The 27,397-nt window shown below is 44.5% G+C and overlaps 1 long non-coding RNA gene across 1 annotated transcript in view; it reads left to right on the plus strand.

The window, feature by feature from the left end:
* The first annotated feature begins 4,730 nt into the window (after nucleotides 1–4,730).
* LOC149342108 (uncharacterized) overlaps nucleotides 4,731–27,397 on the plus strand; it is a 113,285-nt gene continuing 90,618 nt past the window's right edge. Inside the window, exon 1 of the long non-coding RNA XR_016282663.1 lies at nucleotides 4,731–4,819. This is a non-coding gene — a long non-coding RNA (uncharacterized LOC149342108). The remainder of the gene's footprint in view (nucleotides 4,820–27,397) is intronic.

The following is a 27,397-nucleotide window of genomic DNA, read 5'->3' on the forward strand; positions in this document are numbered from 1 at the left end:
AAGCTTTTTGGTAGAGAAACCGTTTATGAACTCAATTTTTTCATAAAATGTAAGATTTCATGGTGAAAATCATTATATCCGCAGATCACCCGGTGGCAGTCTAGTATTTTTCTTTATTAAGGTTTTCGCTATGGTCAAAGTCGGCCCCTATTGGTTTTCTATGGCACTTTTAACTGTTCGATGCTATCGATGGAAACGCTTTAAATGACATTTTTAGCTACGTATCAGAATAATGGACCATTGCTTTCAATATTTCCAGAACTCTGTCATAAAGCTTTCCAGTTTAAAAAATGGCTGAGGCTTAACTTGGTTAAGCCTGGAGAATGCGACGCATCATCGTGTCGCGTAATTTGGAGGCGCACAACCACAGCGACGGCGCGAGGTGGGCCCCCGTTTCTCCACTGCCGTGACGTCATCGTATCACGTGGTGTGACGTCATGTATCACGTGATTTGGAGGCGCACAACCACAGCGACGGCGCGAGGTGGGCCCCCGTTTCTGCACTGTCGTGACGTCATCGTGTCACGTGGTGTGACGTCATGTATCACGTGATTTGGAGTCACACAACCACAGCGACGGCGCGAGGTGGGTCCCCGTTTCTCCACTGCCGTGACGTCATCGTGTCACGTGGTGGGACGTCATGTATCACGTGATTTGGAGGCGCATAACCACGGTGAAGGGCTAAAGTGGTAGCTAAAGTAGTATGCTTCGCATAAAAATTTTGTCCGAGGATGTTGGACGTGGATCTACTTCCGTAGTTAAAAATAAAACAGCATGCAGTAGATGCATGTTTCCCAATCAGTAGTAATTCACGCATGGTGGCCGTGACAGCATCTAGATTCTAGCGCCCTGAAGAAGCACGTCTCGTGTAAGGGACGCCGAAGTGAGGGCTCTGGACTAATGTAGACCACCTAGGGTTCCTTCACGCGTTATGGCATTAGAGAGCACTCGGGCGATCTTTTTTTTCGCCTTCATCGAAATGACGCCGCCACTGATCTTATAGCTGGTCATGCGTGAACCAATTGTAATACTTTTCCTGTGTCACTGAAGAAATACTATAAACAATGAGTGAAGCCAGCGTTTTTTTTTCCTTTTCATGTATTTTTGTGTGTTTGTATGTGTTTGTAAAAGAGGCTTCGTGCTCTGAATATTGTTGCTCTATGTACCCATTTATGTCTTTCTAATTTCGTGAGCTTTTATATGTATGTAATTAATTTTTGTTATGCCTGCAATTTTTCTTTTAAACTGAATTGCATGGATCCCAACTAGCTTTTAGCTAGGGATCCAGATGTTTTCACCAGCATGCCTTGTATGAATGTTGAGAAATAAAATTGAATCAATCAAAATCAATCAATCAATTCTCCGGGTTGTACTTTCTGAGATTTCGCTTTGGTTTACTTTCTTAACTGCCTTATAGCCATAGATAGGTCACTGCATTCATACGGGGGCCAGTTAACGACATTCCTTGCAAGCGACAGGCCCTTACGCCATCAGCGGCCTTGGCGAAAAGTAAATTAAAATAGAAAAAAAACTTACAAAATAAATCCCGTTTTAAGAAATTTTGTGCGCTTTTCGACAGAACTCTTTTACAATAATAATACTGTCTATTATATAATGCTCTGGCGATATCGGCCAGCTAAGAGTTAGGCCAGAACATGCACATTTTTCATTTTGAAGAATTGATATTGCTTTGGCCGCTTTCGAAGAGCCTGCATATTTTTTCGTCCCCATTGCAAATTTTTATCGGTCAGCCGTTCGGCTTCTTTTTCTTCGCGAAGTATTTTTTTTTTCAGCGCTGATGATATATTCATCTATGTACAGCTAGTAGCTGAAAGAACAAAGTTTATCCTATGGCACGTGCTTTCTTCAGTGCGTACAAAAAAAAAATGCAACACAGTGTTCACAACACTTCCTTTTCATGACTAGTACAACAGAGCGACTTCGCAACGCTTTAGGCATGCGCACTCGTTGTAAACTGAAACAACGGTGGTCACATTGCAGCGCTGAAGGCCAAGTACCGGCGTTTCCAAAAGCAGCAGTGTCATGGCGGAACACGTGAGGAAGTTCACGTGCTCTTTGTCTTTCAATCGAAATATTTCTGCAGGAAATAAGTCGTATGATTTATCTTTAAAATATCCCCAGATATTTTCTCGTAATCATAGGGATCTGCAAGAGCCTTCTTCTCTTAAAAAAAAAAGCGTACATAATACTTTATTTGCAGTGATATCTGCGCGATATTAGAGGGCTCGTTTTTTCCGGCGTTTAGGTATGAAGAAATCAAGCAGATTTACTAAATAGATGCTCATACAACGTTATTTCTTGTTACGTCCTGCTTCTGCACGAAAACTTCTGTCACATGGTGGTGATCTAATGAGCCCGGAAGCCCGCGAAAAAATTTAAAAGAACGCGCTTTCAAAAGTTGGCACCATGATTTTCTGCTTCTGCTTAGGTTTTTTTTTCCTTTGTTTTCCAGATTGATGCGATTTCCGGATGCCCTTATCACGGAAATATTTGCTTCAGCGACCGTCAACTGCGCTGTCCTCGGTGACGGTCGATCCGTCGGGAATCCGCTCATTTACCCAGCCACCGGACTATTCGAAAGTGTTGGCATATGAAGAAAGACGCATCGCCATCTGCTATACAAAAGCAGCAGTGTCATGGCGGAACACGTGAGGAAGTTCACGTGCTCTTTGTCTTTCAATCGAAATATTTCTGCAGGAAATAAGTCGTATGATTTATCTTTAAAATATCCCCAGATATTTTCTCGTAATCATAGGGATCTGCAAGAGCCTTCTTCTCTTAAAAAAAAGCGTACATAATACTTTATTTGCAGTGATATCTGCGCGACATTAGAGGGCTCGTTTTTTCCGGCGTTTAGGTATGAAGAAATCAAGCAGATTTACTAAATAGATGCTCATACAACGTTATTTCTTGTTACGTCCTGCTTCTGCACGAAAAATTCTGTCACATGGTGGTGATCTAATGAGCCCGGAAGCCCGCGAACAAATTTAAAAGAACGCGCTTTCAAAAGTTGGCACCATGGTTTTCTGCTTCTGCTTAGGTTTTTTTTTTCCTTTGTTTTCCAGATTGATGCGATTTCCGGATGCCCTTATCACGGAAATATTTGCTTCAGCGACCGTCAACTGCGCTGTCCTCGGTGACGGTCGATCCGTCGGGAATCCGCTCATTTACCCAGCCACCGGACTATTCGAAAGTGTTGGCATATGAAGAAAGACGCATCGCCATCTGCTATACAAAAGCAGCAGTGTCATGGCGGAACACGTGAGGAAGTTCACGTGCTCTTTGTCTTTCAATCGAAATATTTCTGCAGGAAATAAGTCGTATGATTTATCTTTAAAATATCCCCAGATATTTTCTCGTAATCATAGGGATCTGCAAGAGCCTTCTTCTCTTAAAAAAAAAAGCGTACATAATACTTTATTTGCAGTGATATCTGCGCGACATTAGAGGGCTCGTTTTTTCCGGCGTTTAGGTATGAAGAAATCAAGCAGATTTACTAAATAGATGCTCATACAACGTTATTTCTTGTTACGTCCTGCTTCTGCACGAAAAATTCTGTCACATGGTGGTGATCTAATGAGCCCGGAAGCCCGCGAAAAAATTTAAAAGAACGCGCTTTCAAAAGTTGGCACCATGGTTTTCTGCTTCTGCTTAGGTTTTTTTTTCCTTTGTTTTCCAGATTGATGCGATTTCCGGATGCCCTTATCACGGAAATATTTGCTTCAGCGACCGTCAACTGCGCTGTCCTCGGTGACGGTCGATCCGTCGGGAATCCGCTCATTTACCCAGCCACCGGACTATTCGAAAGTGTTGGCATATGAAGAAAGACGCATCGCCATCTGCTATACAAAAGCAGCAGTGTCATGGCGGAACACGTGAGGAAGTTCACGTGCTCTTTGTCTTTCAATCGAAATATTTCTGCAGGAAATAAGTCGTATGATTTATCTTTAAAATATCCCCAGATATTTTCTCGTAATCATAGGGATCTGCAAGAGCCTTCTTCTCTTAAAAAAAAAGCGTACATAATACTTTATTTGCAGTGATATCTGCGCGACATTAGAGGGCTCGTTTTTTCCGGCGTTTAGGTATGAAGAAATCAAGCAGATTTACTAAATAGATGCTCATACAACGTTATTTCTTGTTACGTCCTGCTTCTGCACGAAAAATTCTGTCACATGGTGGTGATCTAATGAGCCCGGAAGCCCGCGAAAAAATTTAAAAGAACGCGCTTTCAAAAGTTGGCACCATGGTTTTCTGCTTCTGCTTAGGTTTTTTTTTCCTTTGTTTTCCAGATTGATGCGATTTCCGGATGCCCTTATCACGGAAATATTTGCTTCAGCGACCGTCAACTGCGCTGTCCTCGGTGACGGTCGATCCGTCGGGAATCCGCTCATTTACCCAGCCACCGGACTATTCGAAAGTGTTGGCATATGAAGAAAGACGCATCGCCATCTGCTATACAAAAGCAGCAGTGTCATGGCGGAACACGTGAGGAAGTTCACGTGCTCTTTGTCTTTCAATCGAAATATTTCTGCAGGAAATAAGTCGTATGATTTATCTTTAAAATATCCCCAGATATTTTCTCGTAATCATAGGGATCTGCAAGAGCCTTCTTCTCTTAAAAAAAAAAGCGTACATAATACTTTATTTGGTGAAAACCGTATTCCACGGGACCGCAGCGAGTTCTGAGTGCCTGCCGGGGAATGAAAAACAATCACCTTCTTCAATCACCTTCTGAGAATTGCTTCAGTGGGTCTGGCGGCAGCATGGACCTGAGGTCTTCCGGCTTCGTTTTTCAAGTGGGTAAATTTCACTTCTGTGTTACCTTAGCGACGAACAGCTCTTACTGCTGCTGCGGGACCCCACTGTGCTTATGGTGCTTATAGATAGTAGTTCTTGGACAGCATGTATCACGAGAACTTTGCAGCTCCTCTCTGGGGATCTTGGGGCCGACCCGGGACCCTATGCTGGGTCAAGATCGAAAAAAAAAAGCTGTTGAGTAACTTGCTGGGCAGGCCCGCAATTGCCAAGAACTTACGGTCTTCACTGCTAGGAATGCTTCGGTTGAGGATACTTTGACAAAACTTGAGGCTTCTTCTCCAGCCACTAAGGACGCCACTCTGCGAATTGAAGACCTAGAAAAAAACTTAGGTATCAAAAATATTGTTACGTGGCAGCCAGCCGAAGAATGAGGCGTGATGAACGATGGACAAGAGATGATTTAATGGCCGCTGGCCTAGAGCGAGGGCTCCGTCCCGCGCCACTGCCAGCTTTGTCTACTTCGTAACATTACCCGGGGCACCGAGCGATCGTCTCGATCGTAAATAGAAGAAGACATCCACGAAGGGATGCGCGATACGGTGAGGGGCAAAGAAGTGGCAAGGTGGTGAAGTGCTGGCCGCCACGGTGGATGAGACGATAGGCGAATGAGTCCCGGTCCACGAAGCATCCGGGCCGTAGGGTGCCAGGAGCTGACGGCTGAGGTCCGTGGACGCACCGAACGGCAGGGTCAGAGGGGCGGTGTCCTCACGTGCGGGCAGGGTCTTGGGTCGGTCGGGTCAATCTGGTCGTGGCAACTTCGTCAGTTCGTAGTGTCATGTGGTCCGGGCGGAGGACGGGGCTGGGGTGAGCGGCGAGGTCGGTTCTGGTAGGGCGGGTAGGGGCACGGCCGGGCGAGGCGGACCAGGTACCCACGGCCGACGTCCACGGCAGGCGCAGGACACCGAAGCTCCGGGACCATGAGGGCGATGAAGGGACCCCCGAACCTCACACCAATATTACATGGCGGCCAGCCGAAGAACGAGGCGTGATGAACGATGGACGAGAGATGATTTAATGGCCGCTGGCCTAGCGCGAGCGCTCCGTCTCGCGCCACTGCCAGCTTCGTCTTCTCCGTAACAAAATGATACATCCTCTTGATAGAAAGGACAGGTCCCGCAGGAACAATCTAATCAGGCACCGCTTGGCGGAAATGCCAGATTGGACACCTGATACGCTGCTTGAGTTAGGGTCTCACCTGCTGACAACAAAGCTAGGCATGAATATTGATTGTGCAGAAATACTGTTAACACTAGCTGAACAAACAATAGAATTAAAGCAGACAACAGTGAGCACCAGACAACGCTTATGAGCATCGACAACGGCGCATTGTTGATTGGTCGCGCGCGTCTAAACACGTAGAACACTGACGTGTGAAAAAGAACTTTTCTTCATGGCTCTTCATTATATATTTTATTCTATTCACCCTACATGCGTTTTGTGTCATTGCACAAGCTCTACTTAGAAACTCGCACACACCCCTTCTTTTTGCAGTCAGTAGTGGTGCATGCTTCGAGGCTACCTATACCGAGGTGCATAAGCGGTACAGCACGTGCATGTGCTCTTTTGTGTGGCCTCGCGAGGTCTCACTGCCATAGTCTGAATTCGAAACTTCTGTACGGGAAGAGCTGCATTTGCATACAGAGCCGCTTTGAATATGGCGAATTTGAACGAAAGGAGGCCTTGCCACGAGCGGTAAAAAAATTTAAATAAGGAAATTTTGAAAACGATTTCAAACCTTGACGGCTGTCACGCATGTCCGGAAAAAAGACTTACAGGTAGTCGCAGCGTGTTTGTGAACCCATTCTTCGGCGCCAAAGCTGTATCTGCCGGAAACTTACCCAATAGCACCAAGCAGAAATTCTACAGAAACAGTATATGCCTTAACTCTCTTAGACACAAATGGTTCATTTTTCATAGGACACAATAGCTATGTCCCTCTCGAGATTCCTCTAGGCAACTAAAATACTTCACCCAATCCCTTTCGAGATACGTATGATATTCTGCTTGTGTCAATCAGCTGGAAGATGACCACCCGCAAGGTTTTTTTCCCGTTAAGTTTTCTAGCGACACTCGTGTTCTCCCGTTAACACTTCCGCATATTTATTTTTTATAGCTGGTTTCTGTCTGGTTGGATTGAGCCTGTGTGTTCCATTCCTTCTAGGAGGGCGCACTTCGTACCATCGGTTTTGTTATTTATGAGCTTAACATGAGTAACTCATGTGCGTTAGAACGAACCACATCTTTGTCATTTCTTTATTTGATTTTTCTCTTCATGCTGTTGAATAATAGGCTATTAGCATATATACTGCCGCGTCAGTGGTGCCGGAACTCTTCGCACTGCATGGTGCACACGACTGCGTTCATGACCGGCAGACAAGGGCGATAAATGGATAAAAATAAAAACACAAGACCAGGCATATTGCGGACAGCGCGTCACACACATTGTAGCCTTCAAGGCCGCTGTTCTTAATTGCCAAGGGTGAAGATTCTTTGTTTTTAATTCGTTTAAACAAACTCCTGCCTAATAAAATATGTCATCTGCAGTGTTGTACTGCAAAACAATTTGTCTCTTTATTAAAAATGAGCCTGTTTCGGTGACTCCGCCAGTTGTCTGCATGTGCGGCTGCTGCCGCTTCTGTTATAGGAAGTAATTCATGAATCAAATCTCTGAGTATGATTACTTCTCAGCTTTCGTTTTGATTTTCTTTCTTCACCCTTATCGCCATAAGCCAGGTCATTGCATTCATAAAGGGGCCAGTGAACGACATTCCTTGCAGGCGATCAGCCCTGACGCCATGAGCGGCTGTGGCGAAAAATAAATGAAAATAAAAAAAGAATTACAAAATAGATCCCGTTTTAGAACAAGTTTAGGGCGCTTTTGAAGTGAACTCATTTACAATTATAATTCTAAATAAGAGTTCGGTAATAGTATGTAATTTTTTTTGTAGAAGTGATGCTATTACTTTTTCTGTGTCCGTATAACAGTATATTTTTTGTCCCCAATGAAACTGTGTAGCGGTCAGCCGTTCGCCTTCTTTTCCTTCGCGAAGGGTTTTTATTTTCTTTCAACGCTGCTGGTTTATATTCATCAAAGTGTAGCAAGAAGCTGGAGGGACAAAGTTCATGGTATAGTACATTCTTTATTCAATGTGTACGAACACATTATGCAACAAAGTGTTCACAACGCCCCCTCATCATGACTTCACAACGCTTTAGGCATGCGTATTCGCTGTAACTTGAAGTAACGTTGGTCATAATGGAGCGCTGAAGGCTGGGTACGGGCGCTTTTAAAAGCAGCAGTCCGTGAGATAGTGAGATAGTTCGCGAGGTCTTTTTCTTTCAGCAGAAAGCTTTCCACGTGAGATACGATTGGACAGATTGGACACCTGATACGCTGGTTGAGTTACTGACTCACCTGCTGACAAGAAAGCTAGGCATGAAGAGTTGTTGTGCGGAAATATTGATAATGCTAGCTGAACAGACGTTCCTTATAAAAAGTTTAAAACGAGAGTACAGTGAGAATGCTTATCAGCATCGACAACCGAGCATTGTTGATTCGTTGCGAGCTCCTAAACACGGAGAATACTGACGTGTGAAAAAGAACTTTTCAGCGGGGCTCTTAATTCAATTGTCAGATATTTTATTCTCCCGATGTGCGCTTTGTGTCCTTGCACAAGCTCTTAGAAGCTCGCACACATCCCTTCGTTTTGCAGTCAGTAGTGGTGCGTACTTCGAGGCTGAGGATTCGGAGGTGTATAGTGGTGCAGCACGTGCATGTGCTCTTCTGTGTGACCTCTCAAGGTCTCACTGCCACGCTCTGAATTCGAAACTTCTGTACGCAAAAAAGCTGCATTTTCATACAGCGCCGTTCTGAATATGGCGAATTTGCATGAAAGGAGGCCTTGCCACGTGTGGTACAAAAATTTAAATAAGAAGGTTTTGAAAACGATTTTAAACCATGACGGCTGTCTCGCGTGGATGGAAAAAAATTAACTACAGGTCGTCGTAGCGGTATGAGAGCCCATTCTGCGGCGCCAACGTCGTGTCAGCCGGACACTTACCCAATAGCACCGAAGTAGAAATTCTACAGAAATGGTATACGACTTAACTCACTTTTATATACATGGTTCCTTTTTCATAGGGTATATTAGCTATGTCCCTCTAGAGGTTCCACTAGGCAACTGAAAGATTTCTTCAACCAGTCCTTTTTTTCGCGATGCGTACGATATTCTGCTTCTGTAAACGACATGATAGATCAACACCCTCAAATTTTTTTCCCCTTTAACTTTTTTAACGACACTGATGCTCTCGTTAAAGTTTACACATATTCATTTCTTATTTCTGCTTTTGTTTTGTTGTATTGAGGCTGTGTGTTCTATTCCGTTTAGGAGGGTGAATTTCGTGCCATCGGTTTTATTCTTTATGAGCCTAAGTTCAGTAACTGATGTGCGTCTGTAAATTCACAGAATATTTCAACCAATTGCTCAGATTACTCGGTCGTACCTAGCAGTAAAAAAAGAAAAATTCCGCAAGATCTGCCTCGTCTGCTGCCGAAGAAGATGTTCAGTTGCGTTAAAATGCGTTTTACAGAACCCGTCGCAGAAAAACAAATTCTGTGGTAAAAATGCGTATGGTTGACTTATCATCTTCACGAAATTTTATTTGGTTTAAACTATACAACGCTTATACGTTCATAAATGAGAGAAGTCGCGTAGCAATGCAGTTGAAGGGGGAGGGGGGGGGGGGGGGGGGACGAGAAGAAGAGGAAAGTTCGTACTATGGTTCATTGGGTGTCTTGCATTTTCACTGGACTCATTGAAATTCTGTCCAGTTAATTTTCCGTGCGCGTTCATACGCTACGTCGCCCGTTCCAAGGCGGGTAATTTGCAGGTGAGAGGCATATAAAAGGGCGCTGCCCCTTCGAAACTTTTTTTGAAGAGGAGAACAATCCGGAAAAAGACCAGTATAAACGAAGAAAAAGTAATCAATGTGCAAAAAAAGGAAATGGCTGTTGATTTTTCAGGTGCTTTTGCTGCTTTCACTGGCCGCCGACGGTTTGTATGGAAGCGTTTCTTGGCGGTGCAGGTTCATTTTGAGGCCGACACGAGAACGAAATCGGAGTTGTCACTTGTTCCGACAGAGGGCACTATTTGAATATGCAAATTACTTGAGCCGTAACAAGGATCTCGTATTGGCGACAGCAAGATCGGACCTTTTTTGACGTGAATTTTTTTGGTTCGTTATAGCAGCGATTTTAGAAAGCGGCGTCGGCTGTCTTTAAGGTATGCCAGAAAGCTGAAATTCTGTGCGCATAACAAATAAAAAGATTCTCTTCTTTCGCTGTCTCTATGTAGTGCATCTGATTTTACTTTTAAGAATTTTATTATTTTACCATGAGTTTTCACTTCCCGAGCTTTGCGCTTTTTTGAAACTTTGTGGTAGAAGTCCAAATTTTTTTTCTTTAGGACGATCTGACTATAATGCTCTCTGTACTTTTTAAGTGATCATCGGTTTCAATGGGTTCCTTCTCGGTAAGATTCGATATGACTACAAGAGTGACTTCTCAAGCCGTATACACGGCGCCCTACAAGAATGGATTGGCGCCCACAGTTATAGCTATACATGTGACTTCTCAGGGACGCTTACTTCTGTACATGATTTTTCGATTAGCGTTTCAGAAGGCCGACTAAATATGGCAGATTAAAGTGGTAAGCCAGAAGAGGTGCTCCTCCTACGCTATCTATTTCTCTGTCAACCCAGAAGTGCAAATGTGGAGGGTGCCCCTGCTAGTTTAGCTTTCAGTGATATAATACGAATACAGGCGTATAATGTTTGTTACTGAACACACGAAAAAAAAACTGTTATTGTGTGCGTTTGATTTGATAGCACGTGCACTGGGGAGCATTTTCTTCAACTTAATGAACAAAAGATCAAGAAATTGGCATGCGTTTTTTAAATTATCATAAAACTTGTCATACTCTAGCTAACTGTCGTATATAACACCAAGCTGACTGGCATGGGTGCTTCCTTTCTTCGTAAAATATTGCAACTTTTCTTTCTGTCCTGGTAAACATTGAGTGGGAGATTTCATCTATTCTCTCTGTAATGAGAATCTCTTCACTGGTTTAGGTCAGAATGCCGAAATGCTTTTTAATTTTCCTGCAAGAAATCTGCCTATATTTCCTTTTTTTTACTCTCAGTGCTTTGAAGGCAGGTCAGCAACGCCAGTCCGGTTACCGTCATTATTATTCGAACGTGTTTAAACTCTGCGATTTTTGCTTATGGCTAGTCGGCCCCGGCTTTCCCGTCAGAAACACAGCTGAAGAAGAGTGTCCCCTGCACTGGCCTGTGCAGCGAACAAATCATAGACGAAACAAATAAATGACGAGCAAATCATGCCTCTTAGACGTCTATTCTGTCAGGCGCGGGTATACATTCATCCTCTTCATTCGTCAGCCAGCATACGCGCTGAGCACGCCAACTAACTCTGGTGGTTTCTTCTGAGATCGACGAGTTTCACTGATTTTTTCCTTGCTCTCTCGTTGTGTTCCCATGGGGAGAAAATTTTCGGTGGCGTGCACAAGCACCGCCTAACCAGATCGACCCGACCTGTTCTAGAAGAAAGGTTCTAACAACAGAGATAACCTACATTATCCGATAAATACCTAGAGTAAACGCTAAAAGAAATAATTAGGAGTGCTACCCGGTATTTTGAAAGTGTAAACGAAAGTAAAGCAAAACACTAGAGGGGTTCTGTTGTTCAGCCTGTGTTCAACCTGTGTGATGCTCAACCCTTATATTGTTTCTTAAAAATTGATGTAACTGCCATGTATGTCAAGTAACGCGGGATTATATTGTAATTTTTCATTTTATTTTATATTTACTTGTTTATTATTTCCCTACGAGCATTTTTGGACACATGGACATGGAAAGGTTGTATAAAGTCGAAATATATTGTACAGCACGTATCATAGTATCATAGTTAGAGAGGGAACGAAAAATGCTTAAACCGGCTTCTAGCGCGGAGAAAGATCTTTCATCGAGAAGTGAAATAAAACCGAATCAGCTCGAGAAGACTGGCCGGAAGCTGCTCTCCTGCTTCGTTGTGAAACCTATGTTTCTCGGCGTCAAGAGCGCATTTACGGTTTCTCCAGTTCCGGCGCGTCAAGAAAATTTTGCGTACAGGACAAAACAAAAATCTATAAGGCAGAAATTTGCGCTGGTAAAAGCATTTAGCAAAAAAAAATTCTCACGTAAGTTATCACAAAGAGGGATTAATAAAAGTGTGGTGTTGACAATTTCCACTTTAGAACGAAAATAATTTGAGAGTAACCAAAGGATTAGGCTTAATTTTTTTCTATTTTTCTTCTGCCTCATTGGCAATGTACGGCTCGGTTTCATTGGCGAGCCAGCTATGCGTCATTGCTTGCCGCGACGTCTCAAGTTAAAAAAAAAAAAAACGGAAGTAATAAGACAATGTGAAAAATACAGCCCCTGAAGGAGCTTTAAAATCGGAAATCTATATAATGTCGGGCCACACCAATTTACGGCACTTACAAGTTGCATAAACAGAAGTGTGCCAACGTACGAGTACCTTTGATTTTCGATGCATAATCGCCGCAACTTAACAAACTGCAGATCACGGTAAATAAAGGATTGTTTTTTCAAGTCGCCAGCAGTGTCCAAAGATGAGAACTTTATTTATCCCTCTTCGAAGTAATTTTTATATCGTTGAGTGCTTTTCTTTATGGTTCGCTGTAAACAATAAAATATATAGGGCCCAAATATGCTCAGTGAAAAGAGATGTTTCTCACTTGGATGCTGCGAGATAGGTGCGCACAAACGATGCGTCGAACGCAAAGCCTTTGCGCGAGATATCAGTGAGATGTGGAAATTTCAGTCTGTTCAAAGCATCGATGTCTCGCGCTCGCTGCCTGCGTCATGGCCGGCTTACCAGCGGCGTCGGAAAATCGCCTCTTGTTCAGTTTTCATACGGCGCTGCAACGCGCAAGGGTGCAGCGCTCATGCGATCGCGGATTCACTGCAACTCTACCGAAACTTCCTTTGAGGACGAGTGTCAAGACACGTCACTCGACTCATGGGTTCCCAATCCCTCAAAAAAAGACCGAGATTACGTGGCCTGGTCACGAGGGGCTGGAGGGAAATGAAAGGGCGCACGCCTTAGCTCGAGCAGCAATTAACCGAGTGGGGCCACCCAGCGCATTCAACTTCATTCCGATTCCTTCTACGCACAACGAACGCTTAGAGTGCCAGCGTCTCCAGCGCCGAAGGAAGGAAGGAAGGGAAAACTTTATTAACACTAATGCTTTTTCCTGCGGTTTCGGGGCATTTTCAGAGACGTCTTGGTTCTACCCCCAGGAGCCTTCTCTGTCGAAGTCGTCCGCCTCTAATCAGTGGTCGGTTGCCCTCAGTCCAGGGCTCCGCTGGCCATTGCCGCCCATTGAGCTCGCTGTACCAGACCTTGTTGGTCTGCACAGCGGTCGCTGGACAGCAGAGTCTCCCACTGCTCCGCACTCGGGTTTTGTATTGTAAGGACCACGTCTATGTTTTGTCAGGCCCATGTGATGTGGTATAGAGTAGGTTTTTCGTCGCACCAGGGACATTTGTCCGCTTATATCGTAGGGTGTATTTTGTTTAGTATATGTAGGTCTGGGAAATAGCCTGTTTGTAATTGTCTCCAAGTAACCGCTTCCTCTCTGCTGAGAGATTTGTGCGGTGGGGGATATCGCATTCTTCTGCCGAAAACGCCCTCCTTCTCACAAAAAATTAGACACCCAGGACGCTATCTCCTGGCGTCAGATTCAAACAAACACATTCCCTCATTGCCACAGACTTCACCTCATACACCCAACTCCTAACCCTGACACATGCACATGGTGCCAGCCCCCCCCCTTATCACTCTTCTACATTTCGTGGGGATTCGGCGCAAAACCGAACCACTTACAGAAGCAGTACACGGCATTTTAGCGGGGGGAGGTAATGCTGATCAGCGATCGTATCGAGGACTAAAGAGCCCTCATGAAACAGGTCCGTCTGACAGCTCAAGTCGATCCCTGGAATGAGGACCCCACCCACAAGCCTCAAGAAACGTTCTCCTGATGTTCATCATTAAAGTTTACCTACCTGCCTACCTTGATAAGATTTTTGCACTTTTATGCAACGCCTTCTGTTATCCTGGGCGGGCACGAACTTTCGCGTGCGCGGTTCTGGCAGGATCAGTGTAAAAATAGTATTTCAAGTACAAGAGAAAAAGGACCACGAAAAAAAAAGGGAAACATAAAGACTCTCGCTACGAATTGCAAACGAGAGCCAAATGTGGGAAAATGAACACTCGGCGGTCCTGCGGCTCTGGGCGTAGCTCGTTTCGACAAGGACGGCTTCCGGGATCAAAGAGAACGCGAAGTTCGGCGAAGCGGAAGTTTCGATCGGCCCCAAAAACAAAACTAAAGAACTAGCAAGATAAATAAATGATGGTCTTGTATAAAAAGTATAAGGCAAGGCCAAATGAAAACGCTGCAGTTTATTCGGCATGGCTAAACATAAGAGAGAAGCTGACGCTGAAAGTGGTGGGAAACTTATCCGAATCATTGCAAAACTTTTAGTCCTAATAATATCCTGCACAAAAAATATTCTGCTCCGAGCTGGATTTCAACCAGCCGTGGTGGAACACATCAGCTTCGTTTCTCACGGCTTAGATCACGCGGCCATTACCTCATTTTATTTTCGTTGCCAAATCTATAACAAGTCAGGGGAACATGAAATGAGGGCAGCACGAAAAAACACTTGCACACAATGAATTACGCCACCTATGGTACAGGAATTACATTTTAAGGGCAACAGAAGCCTCCAATCTGGAAAGGCGTATTAATTGAGGTTGTTCTACCTGCAGCACATCTATGACGCTGGTGGAAGATTTTCACTGCATGTCCGCAAAGGCGCGTTTCATTTCTTCGACACCTATTTTTCTTTTGGTGGCCTTCGCAAACATCCGCGGCACAGAGCGAACGGATTAAAGATGACGAAGCCGACGATATCCGAAGCACTGCTTGAGACGCTGTTAATCAAGCATGCGGTGCGAGTGGTTTAGGTGCTGGCCGACTGGCTCTTTCTCTTTCACTCGGCAATGATCGCAGCCGCTTCCGCCGCGTCCTCTTCATAATTTTTCTTCCTTCCTTTCTGCGCGGCGTTCTTGTTGAAGGCTGCAAAGAGAGTATTTCGTTTTCATGAGCAATATGAGCAGCAACTGCCTTATCTCTCAGTGTGCCCTTAAAACGCTACGTGAGTGAAGGCTTCAGCAGAAAGCGAGAGAAGTGCGGCAGTGCATTGTTCCGGATTAATTTTAACCTTCTCCGAAGGTTCTCTACCATGAACGCACATCGCACGAAACTCTGGCATTTCAATTCTGCCGAAACTAGGCTGCCACAGCTGGTAATAAGTAATCCCGCGTCTTCGGGATCAGCAGCCGAGCGCCCTCACCACTAAGCAGCAGCGGCGAGTACAGCCGAAGAGTCAGTGCATTTAAGATCTCCAGATGGTCTAAACTATTCCGCAGCCTTCCAATACGACACCTCTTTCTCCTGTTACTCTTTCACTTCCTTCTTTCTCCCTTCTCTCAAGCTGCGTGTGCACCGATAAGTGACATGCGCCCTTTTCATTCGTCAAAAAAAAAAAAGGCAAGAGCGAGTGAGCACGCGTTATGGCTAAAGAGCTTATGATGGCTGTAGTTAGCTTGATATCGAGGTAAATATTAGCAGTCTGTGATCAAGACTCAATTAACATGTTGAATTAACATATTATTTATTTATTTATTTATTTACAGGTACCTTACAGGCCTCCAGGGAGGCATTGAGTAAGGGGGGAGCAATATATATGTGCAACAGTAGCTAGAAGAAACCAAAAATGCGTAGAAACAAACACTGTTACATTCTAAAAGCTGATTACAAATTATCACGACAGTACAAAATACATGCAGAAAAACATTAAATAAAAAATAGAATATAAATACGACATAATACTAACGGGAAAAAAAAGAACATGAGCAAATACACAGGAAGGCGAATGGGCTGATAAACAGGGTGCGACAAAAAAAAAAAACAAAAAAAAACAGGCATGACTCGGGCAAAGAAAACGTGCTAGGTGTTATCTATATAATGTTTGACCAGATGATTATGAAACGTGCCGTGGTTGCGATGCGATGCAATGCAGTTTGGAAGATCGTTCCATAGACATATAGCACGTGGGAGCGGAGAAAAGTTAAAGGCGTGAGTACTGCCATAAATGCGCGTGTAGTTGAGGTTATTGTGCGATCTGGTTGATGAATAAGAGGGTCGTTGCAGGTGCGATAAAGGTGACTGAGTGGCATGGATTAATTTGTGAAACAGAGATAAAAGGGCTATGTCTCGACGAGTTCTTAATGGAAGGAGAGAAAGTTCCAGCTTCATTTGGGTAACGCTTGATTGAAAACTATAATTTCGCGAAATAAATCGACTAGCCCTATTTTGGATTGCTTCTAGCATGTCAATTAAGTACTTTTGGTGAGGAGACCAGATGGAAGACGCATACTCGAGCTGAGATCTAACAAAAGTTATATAGGCTTGTTTACGCACATTAGCAGTAGTGTTTTGTAAGTTGCGCCGCAGGAAACCTAATGATCGTGAAGCATTGGCAGCAATGGTGGTTATGTGAGCAGTCCAAGAAAGGTTCGGTGAGAAGTGAACGCCTAAGTATTTGTATTGAGTAGCCCGACCTAATATGTTGTTATTAATGTGGTAAGGGAAGTAAGAGTTTGCCGATTTTCGAGAAAAAGAGATTATTTTACACTTGGAAACATTTAGGGTCATTAGCCATGTTCTACACCAATCATGAATTAAATCCAGGTCACTTTGAAGTGAAATGTGGTCGTCAGTACTCTTTATGGATCGGTATACAATACAATCGTCAGCAAATATTCGTATGCGGGATGAAATGTTGCACGGCAGGTCATTTATGTAAATTAAGAAAAGTAAGGGACCAAGGACGCTCCCTTGTGGCACACCTGACGTAACATCAGAAAGAGGAGATAAGTGATTATTAATGACTGTGAACTGTTGCCGATTCGAAAGAAAATTACGGAGCCATGACAAAGTTAGGGCATCTAGTTTGAGCGCCGAAAGCTTAGATATTAAGCGACAGTGAGCGACACGATCAAATGCTTTTGCGAAATCGAGGAATGCACAATCAGATTGTAAGTTGTTGTTCATGTTCGAATGAAGGTCAGTAGTGAATTCGAATAACTGTGATTCACATGAAAAGCCTTTCCTAAAGCCATGCTGATTGGGGAAAAAGAAATGAACAGATTCCAAGTGACCGTAAATATGAGACGCAATAATGTGCTCGAGCATCTTGCAGCAGATACATGTTAGAGAAATTGGGCGATAGTTTTCACGCGCATGTTTATTGCCACTTTTGTAAACTGGTACCACTTTTGCTATTTTCCAGTCATTCGGAAGCATGCCTGTTAATAATGACTGGCGAAAGATATGAAGTAAGATGTTACTAGACGCGGATAGGGTGTTCTTTAATATTTTGGAATTAATTTCATCGACGCCACATGAAGAAGACACTTTCAGGTTAGTGATCAATCGGGTTATGCCTTCGAGAGTAATATCAATCGGAGCCATGTATGGGTAGTCAAAATCGGGCACGCAAGGAATGTAGGAACTGTCTTCTCTAGTGAATACAGATGTGAAAAATGAGTTAAATGCAGTTGCGCTGTCAGCATCAGAGTAGGGAATGTTGTTGTTGTCATGTATTGAAATATCGTTACTAATGTTACGCCGACCTATTACCTTCCAGAACTTGCTGGGATTGTTCTTGAGCAGTGCTGGAAGGTCTTGTGAATAATATTTATCTTTAGCGTCGCAAATAGCAGAGCAGTAAGTGTTTAGATAGTTTTTGTATTTATTCCAAGCACTTGGAGAACTCACGCCCTTTGCATTTTTGTACAGCCGTTTTTTCTTATTTCTCATTCTGTGATGGAGTTTCGTGAACCAAGGGTTGGATTTATCATTAGTTATAGTGATGAGCGGGACGTATTTGGCTACTAATTCTGACAGCTTTTCTCGGAAGAGAATCCAATTATCATTGATTGACCTATCTTGAAAGAAAGGCAGTAGTATTTTGTCGGCAAACTCTTCGAGTTCGGTGTTAATAAGGGCATAATCAGCTCTGTTGTAATCGCGAATTTGCTTTCTTGTGACTCCAGTGAAGGGAAGCGGAATGTTAATAGTCACTTGAAGCAAACCATGGTCACTAAATCCATCTAAGTATGAAATGTTACCGACTGTTTCAGGGGCTGTTGTAAAGATGAGATCTAGTATATTGGAGCCACGGGTGGGCTTGGTAACTACTTGAAATAGGTTAAAATCTAAAGTCATGTTTATGAATCTTAATGAGGCATTACAAGGGGATGAGAGCTCTGTCCAGTCAATCTGCGGAAAGTTAAAATCCCCAAATAGATAAGTGATATCGGCTGGAAAGATCTGAAACGCCTTAGCCATGCTGTCATGAAGTTTATTTAAAAAAGAATTGTCAGAATCTGGGGCTCGGTAGCAGTTACCTATTAGAAGTTTTCTAGAAGAAATCATGCTTGCTGCCCAGATTATTTCGAGATCCGAATCGGTATCAATAACAAAGGAAGCAACTGATTTCCTTATACCTAATAGAACTCCGCCCCCTCGCCTATGCGGGCGATCACGCCTGTATATGTTGAATGGACTGGAGGCTGAAATAACTTCATGATCACCGATATCGGGGTGCAGCCACGTTTCAGTGAATACGATAACGTCAGGATCACTGTCCTCCAGAAAAGATGTGACAAGAGCGCGCTTTGATAGGATACTTCTGATGTTAGCAAATGAAATTGATAAAGGTGAAGAGACGACGGCTGGTTTAGGTTTTTGATAGTTGCGAGCACAAGAGATGGGTAGTGGCTACCGATCAGACAGGATGACTGAGTCAGTAGCGACGTCGTAAACATATGTTTGTGAATCCATACGTAGCTTGTCAACCGATAGCTTGAATTTCATTTTGTGCGTTTTTGCGAACTGAATCAGCTTTGCCCTGGCTTTTCGTGTTGTAAGTGAAAAATCTTCACGAATGGCAAAATTTGTTCCTTTCAGTTTATACCCAAAAGATAGGATGCGTTCCTTGTCCTTAAAATACGTGAGCTTAGCTATAATAGGCCGCTGCTTTTCAGAATCATATTTGCCCAGTCTGTGAACTCGTTCAAATTGTTGGCCAGTTGTAGCGATACCCAGTTTATCCCAGCAGAGATTAATTACTTTATTTTCAGACATTGCCCACTCTTCCTGTTCGTCATCATCTACCCCAAAGAAGAGTAGATTGGAGCGCCGCATCCTATTTTCAGTGTCGTCACATCTTGACGTAATGGCTGTCAAACGTTTCGAGACACCAAGCACAGCTTCAGCATCAGCATTTGCCCTGTCTTCTGCTGCGCCACTCGAGGATATGGATGCTTCCAATGCCGCCACTTTAGCAGTCAGCAGTCGAACTTCATTTTCAGTTGCTACCTGCTTTTCCTTTGCGTTTTTAATTTCCTCCAGTAATGAAGCATGTTGTTCTTCTAGCTTACGGATAGCATCCAGAGCCTCGACAAATGCTTCAGCCTCAGCTTTTGACATTGGGCCAGGGTTTGACTCTACATCACCCGAGAGCATGAGCAAAATGTCAGACAGTGTGAAACAAATACCCGACAAAGATGCTAACACTCGCTTAAAGAAATCATTCAACGCTGGGGGGCACGACACCGCAAAAAGAGAGTAATTGCTACTTTTAACGCAAGTCGCATTGTTCAGGTAACTAACCTGTAACATTAACCATCGTGAGTGCGTCATCCTTGGTGCGCTGTCGTGCCCGAAGTGGACGCTTGCTGGGTGGCTTTTATGCTGTGGCCCGGCCGCGTCGAGCTCTGATGTAGTAGTGCCGGGTTGTCTGACGAAGAAGCAGGCTTCATCCAAAGTTGGCGTCCGTCGCATCGTAGCAGGTGAGGTGGGCGGTAGGTAGGTAGGCAGGTATTGGTCCGTTCCAAGCGGCCCAGAACACACCGCCCAGGTGAGAGTTGCCTGTAACATTAACCATCGTGAGTGCGTCATCCTTGGTGCGCTGTCGTGCCCGAAGTGGACGCTTGCTGGGTGGCTTTTATGCTGTGGCCCGGCCGCGTCGAGCTCTGATGTAGTAGTGCCGGGTTGTCTGACGAAGAAGCAGGCTTCATCCAAAGTTGGCGTCCGTCGCATCGTAGCAGGTGAGGTGGGCGGTAGGTAGGTAGGCAGGTATTGGTTCGTTCCAAGCGGCCCAGAACACACCGCCCAGGTGAGAGTTGCCTGTAACATTAACCATCGTGAGTGCGTCATCCTTGGTGCGCTGTCGTGCCCGAAGTGGACGCTTGCTGGGTGGCTTTTATGCTGTGGCCCGGCCGCGTCGAGCTCTGATGTAGATTGAAGTAACGACATTGCAGCGTCAAAAATTAACGTGGACGTTAAAGTGTCTCAAAAGGGTACGCGTGTTGTGATGAAGAAACAATATGTGCGATGGGGATTCAAAAAAGCTCTGTATCTTTTAAAGCATAGTGCATAATGAAGCTGGGAGAACAATGCAGCTCAGTTAAGCGGAGATCAAGTGGTCACTCCCACGCGATATATGGCAGCTATCGGGTCCCTTTCTGGCCTTCATGCGACGGTTATCAATACAGAGTACTGCCAATCCCTTTGTTTCTTGAGAGTCACTGCTTGGGCAAAAAGCCGCTTTTGTCTTCTGGCATGAGGTGATCACTGGTGTACACTGTTTTTCTTTGTTACACATGAATCGAATGGTTCCTGCGGTCAGCCTAGCATTCTTAGCCATATAGAGGAGAACTGGGCCTTTTCTTGGCTCAGGCCAGAAGCTGTCGATAATGTTCTGTCTCTTTTTGGGAGGGAGGCAATGTACAACTTCAATGTCATGTTTATTGACCGGGTATTCGTATTTATTCCCGATGCACTGCGAAACTGTTCGGCAGTGTTCACCTTTTGTGGCCAGCTCAGCCTAAATTGAACATTGCCAGTCCGGGAACACTGCTTTAGGCCACCTACTCTTTGTGTTAGCCGTTTGTTTTCTTGAGCAGGTTCTTTATTTTCTCCTGTTGTGAGCTGTTTTGAATAATTCAAGCTCGTTGGTGCTTACAAATGCACCGTCCTTCTGAGCTTCCGGTATAGCTAGAGGTGTGCCTGGTTTTCTCTGTCAGAGTGGCCCCTTCCATAATGTGTATACTATTACGTACAGCGCTTTCTGGCTCACTTGTACCGCCATGGCTTACACGCTTCATTGTGAGCGCAAGAATTCTCTCTGCGTAAATTTATTGTACCAATTTTTCCTTTGCAGTGATCAATAAACAACGCCTGAGGAAGCCTTAGATTCCCTTTCTCCCTGACTTTCTGGAGGAATCTTTTCCTTGTCGTTGATTCCCTGTATTCCTTTACCCAGTTTTTGTGCCCATGACGATTATCGGAAAGGAACAGAAACTTGCAAGGTTACGACAGATGGAGGAAAGCCACATTGGGCCGGTAAAGCAGCTGCTCATTCATCACTCTAGCAAGCAGACGCTGGCGCATTGCAAAGGCGGGAGAAATTCTCTTTCCTCCCACAAGCAAACTAATTCTGCACTGCTGACTAACAAATGTACTACGTTCTCCATCTAATCTTGTTAGCTCCCAAGTGTCTTGGCTATACAAGGTTCGCCGCATGCAGCTCTTGCCCAAAAGTAAGACACCGATGCTTGGTCATCAGTTATGCTTTGCATTCGCTGATGCAAAGTTCCTCGTGGGAAAAATTACGTATTTCATGGGCTCAGACGATGGAAAGCACCGCATGTTTCACTTCTTCAGCTCTAGCAAGGTGCAGGAGAGGAGAAAGAACCTAATGACACGGAAGGACTGGATGAACAGAAGTTCTTTACGTCTTTAACCCTCCCAATTTTGGGCTTCACATTGCTGAGGTTGCCATATGGCGCATATTCTTATCAAGAGATCGTGTTTACATGGCCGCAGATAGCACAGAAATTCTCACTGCGTCGACGATTAACGTGAGAATGGTCGCTTTCTATTAATGAGGTTGTTATCACGTGATCTTCAGATGTTGCCGTGACTAGTTTCTGCTTCTGATAGGCGTGCTGTTACTTGCGCCTTTAGCATCATCCTGCCGCAGACAACCTAATACGTGTCTAATAGAGCCTTTACTGTGTAAAAACTAACCGCGATGCCCAGACGCAGCGTAAATTGTGAAAAAACATATTACCTCATGTTGTCCTCTATCTACAGATGTATGGCAACAAGACCAGGAGTAGATTCGCAGATGTGCTCGAATGAAACCATTCGTAACGCCGGTTAGGAGTTGGCCTGCTTCAATGAGTTCGCAGATAACGACAAACATTGAGACCACAACTAATATAGGGGCCAGATGATAGGAGCGGGAGGGACGAGTCGACGATAGCGAAGTAGCCAGCCAAAGAGAGTGTGAGGTTCAATACAAATGCAAGCTGTGAGATTTTCGAAGTGGATTGTATTTTATATGTCACACTTGTCAATACAGACACGTTTGATATACTTCTGCGCACACGTCTGTACTTGCTACAGATCTGCTTCTACTTCTGCAGTCAGCGTGATTGTAAAAACATGGAGTGTTTTCGAACGTGCCTGGAGGCGATGAAACACCGTGGAGCCAAATAAATATACATCATAACTTGCGAAAACTGTTGATATCCTACGGCATGTACATAACTATATGTACATATTTGAACCAATACTTCCATTCTGTCCTGCTGCGCTAGTAGAAAAGGGCACCAAGGCCATCACGCAAGCTTCCATGAACACTTGGTGTAACACACACAACGAATATTATAATATCAATAGCCCTTCCCTCACAATATAGGGAATCGCAGTGTACCGCGGAAGTCGCTTCTGCTTTTGTAATATTTGCGAATTTCGACCTCAGTCTGTTTCTCAACTCCAGAGGTGAAAATGCTTGGCACATGCACTGGAAATTAGGAAATGAGGTACCTGCACGTGCAACCGCCAAAGTCTATGGAGGCTACGTTACTTTGGTTGTGACATGAAATACTTTTTTGAACTTCAACAGCTGGTGTAATAAAACTTTCTTCACTGAGATTCTTGAGGTAGTAAAACGTCGACGGTGCTTGCAAATTATACATCCACTCACTGCTCTTTGTTGTGAAGCTGCTGAAACGCAAAGATTTTTAATGTTTAGGTGGTTTGGTTTGGTTTGGTTTATGGGGTTTAACGTCCCAAAGCGCCTAAGGCTATGAGAGACGCCGTAGTGGAGGGCTCCGGAAATTTCGACCACCTGAGGTTCTTTAACGTGCACTGACATCGCACAGTACACGGGCCTCGAATTTCTCCTCCAAAGAAATTCAACCGCCACGGCCGGGATCGAACCCGCGTCTTTCGGGTCAGCAGCCGAAACTGTTTAGAATTTTCTATTGACTTTATGTAAACCTGAGTCTACAAGTACGCGAAGAGGCACTACTAAAACTGGCCATTCAGAAAGATATAATTGAGCAATTCATTATATCGTAAATTAACGAAGTAGCACTTAACAACACTTCGTCTGTCTCGTATGATGAAGGAAGAAGGCACATTGAAAAATCAAAGAGTCGAGTTAGTAATGAGGAGAGTGATGGCGCATAGAGAAAGCCCTCCAGCTCTCCAGCGCCAGCTCAGAAATCGCCCTAGTTTTTTCTCGCCGAGGTCACCTGTTGTACTCCTGGTCTTTTCCACCAAATAGTGCTGACATGGATGAAAAAACAAGGACACATTTTTAATCCCTTAGAAGTGGGCACTGCCACTTGTCTCACTTGAAAGCCTAGAAAGCGCTCGAGGTGCGAATTTTACAGGCCACCTTATTTCGCTGTTTTTATGCATTTATTATTACTCTTGCTTATTTGCCTGGCTTTGTTAGCCCTGTTTTCTGGCCATACTGTTTTAAAAGGTAGCGTTTTAAGGTCATGATCACTTTAGAAAGGAACGATGGCAAAGGAGGTACGAGAGCCTGAAGAACTGAAACACTAGCATTGTTTCTCTTGAACTTTAATGAGAGAGACAATAGCGTACAGCAGTGGGACAGCCCGCCAGCAATGAAAGAGGAAGCAAAGAAAGCCTTAGGAGGAATGGAAAGCGGGAAAGCAGCTGGTGAGGATCAGGTAACAGCAGATTTGTTGAAGGACAGAGGGGAATTTGTACAAGAAAAATTAGCCACCCTGTACACGCAACGCCTTGTGACCTCGAGCGTACCAAAAGCTTCGAAGATCGCTAACATTCTCTTAATTCATAAGAAAGGAGACGTCAAGGACTCGACTTCAAAACATGCAGGCTTTTGTGAAGAATACTTGATAATAGACCATATTCACACTATCAATCAGGTGACAGAGAAAGGCGAAGAATATCACCAACCCCTCCCTATATGTAGCCTTCATTGATTATGAAGAAAGCATTTGAGTCAGTAGAAACCTCAGCTGTCATACAGGCATAGCGCAATCAGGGTGTAAAATAGTGTTATGTGCGAATACTGAAGGATGTCTATAACGACTGCACAGCTACTATAGCCCTCCATAAAGTCAGCATAAAATTCCCATAAGGAAGGGTGTCAGGCAAACAGACACGGTCTCGCCAGGGCTATTAACCGTCTGTTTACTGAAGGTATTCTGTGGCCTGAACTGGGAACAGTTTGGGATAAGAGTTAATGGAGAAAACATAAGTGACCTGCGATCGCTGATGACATTGCTTTGCTAAATCACTCAGGACATGAACTGCAAAGCATGATCAATGAGTTAGACAGGCAGAGCAGGACGGTGTGTCTGAAAATTAACACGCAGAAAACCCAACTGATGTTTAGCAGTCTTGCAAGGGAGCAGGAGTTCGCATTAGTAGCGAGGTGCTGGATGTAGTAAGGCAATATGTCTACTTAGGGCAGGTAGTTACGGCTGATCCGGATGAAGAGAGGGAAATAACTACAAAGACGAGGTTGGGGTGGAGCGCATATGGCAGGTTCTCTCAGATAATGGATGGCAGTTTACCTAGTATCCCTCAAGAGAAAACTATGCAACAGCTCTATCTTACCGGTACTCACCTATAGGACAGAAACGTGGAGGTTAACGAAGAGGGTACAGCTTAAGTTAAAAACAATTAAGCGAGCTATGGAAAGAGAAATGATAGGTGTAACGTTAAAGGATCGAAAACGGGCGGAGTCGGTAAGAGAAGAAACGTGGGTTAATTACACCCTAGTCGAAATCAAGAGGAAGAAGTGGGCTTCGGCAGGGCATGTAATGCGAAGGCAAGATAACCGCAGGTCCTTAAGTGTAACGGAGTGGATTTCAAGATACAAGAGAAAGCAAGCGTAGCAGGGGGTTAGGTGGGCGGATCAGATTAAGAAGGTTACATGGATAAAGTGGTGATGCAGTGGGCGTAGTCAGGCTGATGATAATGATGATTATGATGATGATTTCTCTTGACGCTACCAGTTCATCGCATGTTTCACTGGGCTCTTCATTTTTTCTGTACCTCAAGTTCCAGGGTGCATACTTGTTTCCACTGGGACACACTGAAGTGAACCAAGCTAATACGGTACTTTCCTATTCAGTAATGCGACTTCGTCCGATTGATGCATTCCTGATGGCGGTAATGCTTGACTCTCTTTATTGTGGGCCAACTGCTTTCGCGGTGCGCCATGGGATTCGGCCCCCTTTTTTGCGCCTCCGCCGCGCACAGTGACTCGCCTTGCACTAGGTGCGCGCGAAACGCCTAGTATACCTTCGAATCGTCGTTTGCTTCAGTCTTCAACTGATGCCTGCATCTCTCTGAGATACTGCTTAAACAAAATAATGATAACTGTATAGGAGATCATGCAGTAACGGTACCGACGTTTATATTCTAGGCATTTTTGCGTTTTTCACCTCATATTTTTTCGCAATTATCTTGATTTAATTTCTTCCGTGAATTGTCCCACACCAAGCACGCGCCATTATGGTACTCTCCGACTCTTTATTCAGTGTCCTTCTTTTTTTTGAGAAAAAGAAATGAAGCACTAAATGTCCCACTTCTCCTTGTACACCTAAACCGCGCCGTAAGGGAAGGGAGGAACGTGGGTGTGAAAGAAGAAAGAGAGGAAGAAGTGCCGATGTGGAGGTCTGCGGAATAATTTTTACCACCTGGGTATTTTTAACGTGCACTGCCACCGCACAGTACACGGGCGCTTTTCGCGTGGCGCCTCCATGGAAACGCGGTCGCTGCAGTCGCGTTCAAACCCGCGTAGTCAGGATTAGTAGACGAGCTCACTAATCACTGAGCCACCACGGCGAGTTCTTCGTGCAGCTTCTGTTCGCTTTAATTCAGCTTGGCTTGTTTCGACAGTAAAATATGTTGTGAAGAGGCTTGTTTAAAAACAAAAATTCCTCGCGTAGGCATTGCATGCGGATTAGTCTGGAAGATTCTAGTTCCGATAATCGCGCGGCGCACCAGAGCACGACTTTCCACGACACCAAATGCGCCAGAGAACATAACACGATTGTTCACTTGCTGGCAGACTATTTTGAAGTTACTAAAAAAATCCTCTACTGCGCAATGTCAACGTTTCTGTTGCCGCATCACTAAGTATTCTGACATCCTACTTACTAATAGGGCAAGTGTTGCGGATTGTTTTTTTTAATTACTTCTTTAATTTTCTCACAGAGGCACGTAATCTAGGCTTTTGTTGCGTAAGATTGTTTGCTTCACAATCGTACGAGAATGGACAAAAGTTGTGACAAAAAAACTTGACTCCAACACTAAGCGAAGCTCTCATCTGGGCGAGTTGGTGCGTATTCACAGTGCAAAGCGCATCAGAGTGCTGGTCTGTGTCTCCATTCCGCAACGTCTCTCATTAGCTATTTACAGGGTCTGTTCTGAAAGTAGTAGGACTGGTTTTTTTCCTGGGCGAACGGGCGGACGAGAGGTGGTCTGCGCGTGCAGGATCGTTGAAGGGGGATATTGGGAATGCTGGGGAAAATCGGCAGTCGGCTCTCGGCTATTGAAGAGAGGAGGTCGCTTTTACTGTGAACCCCTGTCGAAACATCTCGTCACGCAGAATCGTCGAGCGTTTACTGGATCAGTGATACGCGATCAAATTTTGAGTAAATCTTGGTAAAACGGGCGAAGAGACTCACAACATGATTAAGGAGGCCTGCGGTGACGCTTCCATGGGTAGATCAGGTGTTTTTTGAGCGGCACAAGCTTTTCCGAGAAGGTAAGGAAAGAGTGGAGGAAGACGACCGCTCCAGACGCCCTTCGACCAGCAAGACCAACGAAAATGTGTAGCGAGTGAAACTAGTTAACAGTGATCGTAGAATGAGTATCAGAATAGCTGCTGATGACTTGAGCATTCCTCAAACCCAAGTTTTTGAGATCGTGACAGAAAACTTATCCATGAGGAAATCGTGCGCGAAGTTGGTGCCG

This window comes from Amblyomma mixtum, chromosome 5 (assembly GCF_055824585.1).
Source record: "Amblyomma mixtum isolate Tamu chromosome 5, ASM5582458v1, whole genome shotgun sequence".
Lineage (NCBI taxonomy): Eukaryota > Metazoa > Arthropoda > Arachnida > Ixodida > Ixodidae > Amblyomma > Amblyomma mixtum.